This window comes from Bidens hawaiensis, unplaced genomic scaffold (genome assembly GCF_021521415.1).
Source record: "Bidens hawaiensis isolate Kalapana, Puna unplaced genomic scaffold, B.hawaiensis_p1.1 tig00003237_1, whole genome shotgun sequence".
Taxonomy (NCBI): domain Eukaryota; kingdom Viridiplantae; phylum Streptophyta; class Magnoliopsida; order Asterales; family Asteraceae; genus Bidens; species Bidens hawaiensis.
In genome coordinates, this window is record NW_027491176.1 from 56,998 (window position 1) to 68,627 (window position 11,630).

At 35.5% G+C, this 11,630-nt stretch overlaps 1 pseudogene across 1 annotated transcript; it reads right to left on the reverse strand.

Moving 5' to 3' along the window:
• Positions 1–3,256: 3,256 nt before the first annotated feature.
• LOC143622608 (NADPH--cytochrome P450 reductase 1-like) lies at positions 3,257–10,808 on the reverse strand (annotated as a pseudogene). The gene is made up of 15 exons (XR_013151753.1): positions 10,768–10,808; positions 10,401–10,464; positions 10,232–10,315; positions 10,085–10,121; positions 9,897–9,966; positions 8,565–8,750; positions 8,369–8,461; positions 8,052–8,277; positions 6,613–6,696; positions 6,360–6,515; positions 6,178–6,273; positions 5,454–5,681; positions 4,847–4,969; positions 4,652–4,765; positions 3,257–3,537 (listed from the first exon to the last, which is right to left on the reverse strand). The product of XR_013151753.1 is annotated as an NADPH--cytochrome P450 reductase 1-like (transcript).
• Between the last annotated feature and the right edge of the window lie 822 nt (positions 10,809–11,630).

Sequence of the window (11,630 nt, forward strand, 5' to 3'; positions counted from 1 at the left end):
ATACAATTATAATTGTGTCATTGTTATAAACCATTTTTCCTTTACTAAAAGAAAGAATGCAAATACTAAATGTAGATTTGTGAAGAAAGTTAACTTCTGAAAATATAGTTCACATCTCATTCAAATTTGATAGAGAGCCCCTACTTCAGATTAATGTGATCACTGAATGAGTGTAAACAAAATCAAATTATATGTATTGTTCAGAATTCTTCAAGTCTTCAACAGCTAGTAAATGTAAATATAAGCATAACAACTTTAAAGTTAAAAATCAGATTCAAAATGATAAGTATTTATGTAAAAGTTCCAAATTCAAAACTAAATGTGCCAATTTTATTTAAAAGTTCCAAATTCAAAACTTAATGTACCAATCTGCAAATTAATTCCATACCTTTCGCATAAACTACTATGTACAAAAGTAGGTGAAAAATGAGAACAAAAGGTGAAGCAAGGCTAAAACAAACAAGATTTTGTTAGCAAAGAAAAGCAATCCCAACTTCAAACAATTTTTTTTATTATTATTTCTTAAGGAAGAAAAGGTTATAAGGGAAGAGAGGATGTGATTAGTCGGTATTGGATTAATTTTAACTTTTTTTGCATGTATGGGACTGGTATGTGATTAGTCGAAACCTGTCTCGATTATCCGAAACCACGTACACATTTACTGAATCATATACCCTAAAAGGTTTTAATTTTTATTTTTGTTTTCCCTATGCACTTGTCTATTAATGCTTCATTTTTGTTGGTCAAATGTTATATTGTGATATATCATATATGTACTTATTGATTAGACGGGTGCCCGTACGATGTAGCGGGTGTTTGAACACAACCACTGTTAATCACGTAACCAATATGAGTGTTTATGGTTTGGTTAAAACCTTGAAATCGTTTAAACCGGTCATTGGTTTGACTTCTTTTTTCTTCTTCTTTTTTTACTTTCGGATAATTGGTCGGTTTCAAAATTTTCAAAACATAGTGAATGGTTGGTTCGCGGTATATACTGAAAACTGGCAATATGAAACAAGCCATCTATACATGTTGAATGCATTAATCTTTTTTATTATTAATTATTAGATATGTTTTGTTATATATATTAGATATAGTTAAAATGTAACTGAACATAATCTCTTTAATACAAATAATTTGACTATTACAACTTTAAAATATCCTAATTGCAGTATGATTCTTTTTGTAATCTTTGTTGTTATTATTTTGCGTCCCAGATTTTACATTAATGTTTACCATTTATGTGGCTAAAATTATCATTCTTTATTTTTGATCATCTCAAGTATCATATTATATTGGTGTTTAGTTAAAATCGATGGTACAATTAAATTAATAATTATTTAAAACTAAATGTATTATTTAAGTTTAAACTGTAAAACTAAACTGGAACAAGACCGTTGGTAATGATTCAGTTTCAACTTTCAATGGTTCAGTTTGGTTTTGGAAAAATCGGTGTTAACGGTTGGGTTTACAAAACTTAAAAACCATCAAAAGCGACACTAAACACCCCTACATAAAATATTAAATCATCAAAATTGAAAAACATTATAACAATATCATATTCAAATTAAAGAGAATAAAATGCTCGTTTTTATGGTGTAACTTTTTTATAAAAATATTAGCGTATGAAACTGTTATAGTTGTTTAAAAATCATGGGTGGGAAGTTAGTTAAAGTTTAAATTAAAAACATAATATGGTTAAAGATGAGGGACCAAACTTGAAAGTTGAATGAATTGTGTTTAAAAAACAAGTTTACTCTTACTAACATATGTAATTTATGCATTAGCATTTATAAAACTCTTAAAATCAAGTTTCTTAATTTACACTTGTCTCATGTATTATATATAGTATAGATATAGATATTATTTATATTTTATGCACATAAAATTTATATAAGTTATAATACTACTATTCACTCATGACAATGTTTATATGTATATAACAAATCATATATTTTAATTTGTAATAGTTGTTATAAAACAATTATAATGGTAAAAAATATTTACTTGAAAATTCTAACATGTACTTTTTACAAACTAACGGGTAAACTCAACTGATAATTGGCAGAGTATAGAACATGGTTCTACAACCAAGTTACGAAGTATAGGACTGAGATGGTGTGAACCCGACCTATTGTCATCGCTAGCCTAGGCTCGTTTAAAGTCTAATCAATCATTTAGCAAATGGATCCAAGTAACTTAAAAAACAACATTACTCATTTTTTACACCAAGTTCAGGTGAATACAATTCTTTCTATCCATTTGTTGTTCGGCCCAACTTTTACCGTCATATAGTTTTTTAACAAGATCGGTCCAAAACAAACCCAAATAACACAGTCATATACTCCAACCAAGTCCATTTAAATATCTAATAACCATTCTTTATGCTAATCATTAAATCGTTTGTCCCAGAATCACTATACATTTAGCCTACTCGTGACAAAACATATAAATATGAAATTTAATATTAGCAATTTGAAATTGCGAAATATTCATTTATTTCCATATAAATAAATACTAAATAGTAAATATCAAATCAGACCGATCTCAGAAAAAAAAAGTTATTTAGGAATAGGAGGTAGCAAGACCCGAAACAAGAAGAGGCACACGCTTGTAGAACATTATTTCGATTTTTAATTTTTGTTTTATTTAATTATTATCTTTAACTTGTGTGATTTTAATATATGTTGCTCAAATTTTAGTTTACGTAATTTTAGCTTTTAGTTTATAGATATAGATGGAAGGTTTAAAGGGCCGGATACAAACTACAAAGAAAAAACCGTTTTAAGCCGAAGTTATAAAAAAAATCATCGGTATCGAATCGGTACTATGAATCGGTATCGACACCAGTACTGGTACGATACGGTACAGTACCGATATTTCCCGAATTCCGATACCAAACTGAAAATTTTGGTACCAGTATCAAGAATGTGTGATTTTTGCGACCGAAATTTTCGATACTAGTAGCGATCAGTATCAATCTCATCCCTACCCTTTACCTAGAAGTCACAAGTGTACAAAATTTTCACCTACTTTTTGCAAAAGATTAAATTGCAAACTCTATGTTATATATGTTTTCCTGTATTGTGTATATCCACGATTCGTGAACGTAAAAACCATCAACTTATAGAGTTATAGGTGACACCATTATTATCCCATCACCCATACGCCAACACGTAATTTCCACTATACACGTTTTAAGTGCCTCCTGATTTCTTTTTGATAATCATTACAACAAGTCCATAACAATGTGTTTAAACAGTCACTACTAAATATATATTATGTATAAATTATTACTCTCTCCTTATGAATTACATTCAGAAAAGAACAACAGTTTCAAACCACGGGTAACAAACAGTAAGTTACAAAAATTAACACAAGAATATTAAAGAATTTCTCCACTCCACAGCCACAAACGCAGTTTCCCCCATACGTTTCTAGCGTTCCGTCTATTTACCAAACGTCACGGAGGTACCTTCCCGACATTTGTAAATTCTTCACGTACAGTTCCGCCTTTGATGAGTCTAGTGATCCCTGAAATCAACGAAGTTATGGTTGTTAGCATTAGCTTTATAGCTAGGACTAGGTGTATAGACAAACAACTGATCATATATAGTGTTTGGATCAAATACAAACAAGTTTAAACATGTGAATCATATGATGTGAAGAAACCCACGTAGTTGCATTTCGTAACTCTGATTAATTAATTAATTAATTAATTACAATGTTTAGCAAATAACTATGCAATAAAAAATGTACCTAGAGTAATAATAACTATCAAATAATTATGCTATGAAAAAATGTACTAGAACAATAATAATCACGCTATAGTTTTACGAGTAGGGTAGTGCTAATTGTTATGCTAGTTGCATTTCTCTTGTAGCGTACGAAAATACCACCGTGTAATTTTGTTTCTTCACTTTCAATAGTTTGTACGATAAGAACGTAAATGATCCTACCCGCCCACCCACACACATGTATATATACACAAAAATAAACCAACTACACAGATTAGCAGAGCATTCACATCCCATTCTTGATAATCTTTCATATCTTTAAAATATATGAAAAATATGAAAAAACTCGCTCGATCCCATCCTTCGTATTTTTCCTTATTCATAAATTATATGGACTATATATATGAGCTGAATAGTAATTTCTTATACCATATAATTCTTTTGTGAGTGAGAGAAAAATAAACATAAAAACTGATTAGAAGTGTATTATTTAATAAAATAAAGTAAAAAATTTCAATTCAAAATCGATAATCAGTTAAATTATATAGATAAAGATAAAGAATAAAATGTGACCGTCCTGATGGATCAAAATTGCCGCTCAATAATGAAAAAGAAAGATTTGTTGGACCAATAAAAAGGTGAATTTAATTTGGTGATACACCTAAAAAAAGAAAATCACTGTTATAGTTAAAAATGACACCTCAAAAGATGGTGTCCATAAAACAAGATGGTAGACCCCAAAGTGTTTTACCACCATAAAATTATTTTTATGTGTCACCATCTAAGCCAACTACAACCATATAATATACCTACCCCATCCTATATGATGTATATAAATAAATAATATTTAATGAACACAAAATAACTTATATAAATATAATAAATAAAATATATATGCAAATGATTAGTACCTGTTCTTGCACAATGGTGTGTAGGGTCCGATGTACATCTTTGGCCATGCCTTTCGCATCACCACATACATACAAATATGCTCCTTCAGAAAGAAGGTTCCAGATATACGAAGCCTGCATGACAAATTTGTATTATAAATGCATATTATGAAAATATTTATATGAATAATAAAAAAAATAAGAGATATTATTCACCTTATCGGTCATCTTGTGTTGAACGTATTCCTTAGTCGGTCCTTCGCGGGAGAAGGCAACTATTAGCTCGGAAAGAGCACCCGTCTCGACAAAGTTGTTAAGCTCGTGTTCATATATGAAATCCTGAACGGGTCAAAAATATAAATATGAAATAGCTAAAAGGAAACCGGTCAAATGGGCTGCCAGGGGTGAAAAATATAACTATTATAATCATATTTGACCTCATTTGTAATTATAAAAATGGAATGATTAAATTAAAGTAGGCAAGTAAACAAACTGTCCAGTAGAGCGTTTGTTTATTTAATGAATGAACAATGAGCAAACATGAAAACACGCCCCATTCGTTTATTGATGTTCGTGAACCGTTGTTGAACTTAACAAAAGACCGAACGCATCCATTTTCTTCGTTTACATTCATTCATTTACGTTAGTTTAGAATATTAACAAACCGAACACGTTCATTTTCTTAACAAGCAAACAGGGAAAAAAATCCATTCGTTAAAGTGTTGGTGTTCATTCTTTTGTTCAGTTAATGTTTAACAAATGAACAAAAACAGGCCCTCGTTTATGTTTGTTTGCATGTCTAACTTGACTGTGATATACATACCACTTTGCGATTTCTGCAACCGAAGAACAAAACGGATGACCCGAGCTCAGTTCCAGCTTCCTTCAAAGCCAACCGTTCTTGAAGAAAACCTCTAAACGGGGCCAATCCCGTACCAGGACCAATCATAATAACCGGCACCTTCGGGTCAGAAGGTAGTCTGAAATTAGATGTTCTAACATAAATAGGGGCCCAACTGCAGTCTTCACTTTCCGTCATAGGCACCGCATTCTGTAAACAAATCATAAATTTTAAATTTCAAAATATACAAAGTAAAAGTTGAAAAGTGATGGCTTTGTCCCTGTGGTTTGCCCTCTTTTAACCATTAAGAATCTTTCAGCAAACCAGGGCCTGAGGTTTAAACTTTAAACTCTATAAGCATTTTGGTTCCTGGCTTAATCCAATTAAATTTTGCTGTTAAGCAAGCTCACATGCCCCTCACAAGAGAGACATTTTAGTCCTTTTCTCCACCAAGTTTTAAACACCCATTAATTTAAACCCTAGCGCGATATAGGGTGTTTATAACTTGGCAAAAACGGACTAAAATGTCATGTGAGGGGCAAGTGAGCATACTACTTGAGAGAAAAATCTAACTGGATTAGGGCTAGGGGCCAAAACAATTATAACATATATACCTCCCCTGATTTGTTAAAAAAAATTTTACTAAAGTGGCTAAAGAGAGCAAACCACGTGGACCAAAACCATAATTTACTCTAAATAAAAATACCTTCATCCAGGTTGAACAAACTCCTTTGTGAATACGGCCTGTTGGCGTTTTCTCATAAACTGATGCACAAGTAACATGAATCCTATTTGGTGCCATCTTGTAATACAAAACAATACAAGTGTATTGATATCAAACTGTTTCTAATTTTTGATTCATTTATTTTTGTGAATTTGATGATTTACTTACTTTGGAGAGGATGAAATCGAGTAGTATCGGGGCTGTAAGCGAGGGGCAACAGATGCAAAGAAAACGCCAAGTGGCGGCTTGGCTGATGGGAAGGCTTCCATTACTTCTAAAAGGCTTCTTTGGCTTGCAACAATCCATTGAGAATATTCATCCTGAAAAACATTAAATAATATCAATCTCCATATTAAGAAGATAGACATTGTTATATTAATGTCTTTTAAGGTAATAAATTATGAAATGAAGTCGAACCTTTCCAGCAGGAGATGCAAGAAACTTCAACCTTTCAGCTTCATCGGGATCGGTGGCATGTGCAGCTAGTGCAAGCAAAGCTGACTGAAATTGGATTAATAGATTAGAAACAGGTCAAATAAGTCACTTTTGGCATGGGTCAAAACAAAAAAGGGTCATTTTGGAACAGATCAAAGCAGGTGAGTCAGGTTGGATCGAGTCAGAATTACCTTTTTGTCCATTTAGAAAAATAGTTACGAACTTTAAAAGAAACCTTGGAATCTTTGAACAAACACTATTTTAAAAGGTAGTGTTTTCACGAGTTAAAGGGAGAGTCAGGTTGAGCAACAGGTCAAAAAAAGGTCAACTTTTACATGGGTCTAAACAGTGAGCCAGGGTCGGTTTGATCCGCAAACAACTTTTTTCCCCATTTAAAAAGAGTCACATTTACAGAAACAATGTGAATCTTTGAATAAACATTACTTAGAATATTGTGTTTTCCCGGGTCAAAACAGAGCAAGTCAGGTTGAATGTTACCAAAACGACATTTTTGCCCATTTAAAAGAAGTTACAAACTATCATGGTTTAAAAAAACGGTCGAGGCGTATGCCTCGAGGCGCGGCGCTCAAAAAACGCTTCTGAGGCGTCGCCTCAAGGGATCAGAATAACATACGCTTCAAAGGGGTGAGGCGGTGGGCTTTTGGTGCGCCTCGGTGCATTTTTAGGTGTAATTTTGGCTAAATCTTATTTTTTTAGCTATGTTTATGACTTTTATGTACTAAGAATGTTTAATTCCATGAAATTATGGATAAAAAGTTAAAATCTTTCATGGTATATAAGATATATAATTTTTATATTTATTTTTTAATTCCGCCTCGGGCGTACGCCTCGGTTCGCCTCGAGGCTTACGCCTCGCCCCTTGAAGGGAAAACGCCTCGAGGCGCGACTCCGTACTTTTAAACCTTGCAAACTATAACAAAAACAATGTGAATCTTTCATCATCATCATCATCATCGTACATATCCCACCAATAGCAAAGCTATGGTAGGGTCTGAGGAGGGTAAGATGTAGACAGCCTTACCTCTACCCCATGGGGATAGAGAGGCTGCTTCCGGTGAGACCCCCGGCTCGATAGTAGTTTTGCATCAAGCCTTGGACATATTACATAAGGCACATAGCACTCAATCATCGGGACGCCGGCTGATTGGTGCATGTACCCTTGTCTTTCGGCTATCAACGCCACCACATGATGCCTGATTAACCTTCCATCACTTTTAACGTTATTTTCACAAAATTAGTAAAATAACGTCAAAATTAGTGCAATTTTACTTTTGCCCACCCGAGGGTTCACACATATATACATTATATGCGCGCACCGCAAGCAGGGCACAATGTGAATCTTTCAGCAAACACCATTTAAGAGGTTCTGTTTGCACGGGTCAAAACAGAGGGGATAATACCTTTTTGGGAGAACTCAAAACATCAGCATAATGAGCCAACGCTTTTCTCAAAGTACATGGAGGGAAAGGAGGTGGCAAGGAGGCCCCGCCGAGTGGCGTCCCGTCTTCTTTATCCGTGTGAATAGAGAAATAAGTGTCAGGTTGTAAACCCACTAATCTTTCAGCCTCGTCCACAACTTCACTCAAGTTTTCACAATACACTCCAACATGGTCCCCAGTTTCATATCTGATGCAAACAAATTAGTTCATGTGAGGGGTTGATAATAAGTTTATCATCCATTCATAACATATTGTCAAATACCACTCGAAGAACTTACGTTAGTCCGGTATTAGATATGTCAAATTCAAGATGAGTGCAAGACCGGTCAGATTCGGGGCTATGAAGTTCCTTTTTGACAGCAACATTGGATCTTTGAACAAGCACAATTATGTCAGGTACTCAGGTTTGGAAGACGATCAAGTAATTAATAATAAGATTAGATAACAAACTAAAAGTTGAAAATGTTAAGATACCTGCATGGATGTTGAGCATCATGAACAGTATGACCGTTTGTCGTAATATTTTCTTCAGAAAACAAGTCTGGTTTCTCATGGAAGAGAACACGGTACTCGGAAACTGCAGCTGTGTAAGGAGTGGCAACACTTGTATCATCTTCATCACGAAGTATTTGATCCAACTCAGGCCACACTAACTCTTTCCTGAAAAAACGTTTTATGTGATATTAAGGTGCTGTTTGTTTTTGCAGACATAAACTGTCTGCAAGCTGATTTCATCTGTTTTCATGTCTGCAACTGAAGATGTGGTCTGAAGATCTGCAAGCTGAAAATATAAGACTGTTTGTTTTTATAAGCTGATACTGTCTGCATAACTGTCAAACTTATCTCACAAGATAGAAGTCATTTATTCAAGTTACATCTAGTTTTTAGTCTTTGCTTGCCATGCCGATTTGGTTTTGGTGGGTGGTGGAAGGTGGTGGTGGTGGATGGTGGTAGTGGCGGCGGACGGTGGGTAGTGGCGGTGGATGGTGGTGGTGGACAATGGGTGGTGGTGATGGATGGTTTTGGTTGGTGGTGGACGGTGGTGGTGATGGATGGTGGTGGTGGTGGGTGATGGATGGTGGTGGTGGCGGTGATGGATGGTGGTGGTGGTGATGGATGGTGGTGGTGATGGATGGTGGGTGGTGGACGGTGGTGGTGATGGATGGTGGTGGTGGTGGCGGACGGTGGTGGTGATGGATGGTGGGTGGTGGACGGTGGTGGTGATGGATGGTGGGTGGTGGACGGTGGTGGTGGCGGTGATGGATGGTGGTGGTGGTGGCGGTGATGGATGGTGGTGGTGGTGGGTGATGGATGGTGGTGGTGGCGGTGATGGATGGTGGTGGTGGTGGCGGACGGTGGTGGTGATGGATGGTGGGTGGTGGACGGTGGTGGTGATGGATGGTGGGTGGTGGACGGTGGTGGTGGCGGTGGATGGTGGTGGACGGTGGCGGCGGGGTACGGGGGTGGTGGTGGCGGCGTACGGTGGGTGGTGGTGTTGGCGGACGGTGGTAGGAGCAGTGGATGAGAGGGTGGCTGCAAAGGTTTTTTTGTGAAGATGTTTTAAGCAAGATTTCCTTGCTTTTCTTTTAAGATGAAAGAAGATAACTTCAGATCTGTTTTAAGAAAAAAAACAAACAGTCTTCAAGGGTAATGTCTGCGCGCCTGCAGACATTAGCTCCCTTGAAGATGTTTGAAGAAAAAACAAACACCCCCTAAGACACACTATTACATGCAGTTATTGTTGACTACTAGTTGAACATATACAATTCAATACAAAAGTCAAAAAGGTGTATTTTTTTTAAATACCATGCAGTGAAGTCATCTTCAATACATTGATCATCATCTCCAAGGCCAACAGGAACAAGACGCTTAGCACCTGTAAATTGTAAAAACATATGCACATTAAATCAATTAAAACATTTAAGTAACAAACATTTGCAGACAAATGCAAATTATCATCTCCTGTATTATAAACTGGATAGGTAAAGACATACCCTGTTCAGCAAGACCGTCATCAACCACCTTTGCAATCTACATCACAAAAAGTAAAGAAAATAAGCTAGATATAGCATAATTTGTAACTGAACATTTATAACGTTATACTTAATTACAAACATATGCAGCATGATACTAAAATGTACCTTGTTAAAATGTTCATACTGTCTGTTACCAAGGCCAAATACTCCATATTGAAGTTTATTAAGCCATTCTCCTTTTGGCTCGCCCTACATACGTAGCAAAAAATTTTAAATCAACATGCAAATTTCTGATTAAATACAATAATGCATCTACTAATCGCAGGATGCTTACCTCAGTAAACCATTTATAGAATCTAGCAGCATTATCTGTTGGCTCGCCATCTCCAATTCCATACCTACACAATCAACATCATAAACCAAATTCATTTAATAAATACTCATCTACCACCTCCCTATATTAAATTATGCAGTTATATAAATATCATAACAATTTAACGTTTAACTGTTTATCAATAAAGCCAACGGCATCGTGGTGTCGAATACCTTGCCGTTAAGTAACGAGGTCCAGTGGTGAGACCTTGACGGAGTTGGAGTCCATGGATAGTGATTGGGGGTTTAGTTTAGAGAGAGAAAGTGGAAAGTTAGTTGAGAGAGGTTTTATTTATACTCCCCAATCAAGACTCCCTCACTATACCTACCTCACTATACTTATTACTTTTTCACCCTTGCTTATTTTCATTTTTGGTTATAAATCTTGTATCAACCATGATCTTCAAAATATACATATACATGGTTTTTCCGGATGGCAACGGGCCGGGTATCGGTAATCCCATGCCCATACCCTTTTGTAAAACCGTGTCTCATACCCGGCCCATTACCCGCCGGGTATTTGTCTGGTAATTACCCGTAAGGTATCGGGTATACCCCTTGGGACTTTCAAATACATTTTTTTATTCATTATAATTATTTTATACATCATTCATACAACAATTATTACAAATTTAAATATAATGCATTCCATATATATAAGCATGACAATAAATAAATAATATCATTATAATTTATATATAATTTTTTATATATATGCTTCACAACCTATGAAATACAAAGAATTTTGCGGGTATATAATTCGGGTATATGGTTCGGGTAATCGGGTATGTGTTTTCAGGTAATCGGGTCGGGTATCATCTAATCCCGTACCCACGAAAATTTTTAAATCCCAGTCCCATATCCGACCCATACCCATCGGGTTTCGGATATACCCATCCCATTTATTTCGGGTTTCAGGTATACTCGTCGGGCACGGACTTTTTTGCCATCCCTACATGTAACTCATGTTTGATTTATATCCTTGATATTTAATTTTAGCGGTATCCAATTGATAATGAAAGAGTGATGAATATGTGATGTTTACTAGTTGGATCATTAAGTTGAACGGACAATTAGTTTACGTCACATACTCGTCTAGTCTCTCGTTATCATCCAGTGCTGCCGAAACTAAATGATGTGGGCAGAAATTGAACCTAGTTCACATGAAATATCATATCTCTTCATTACCTCT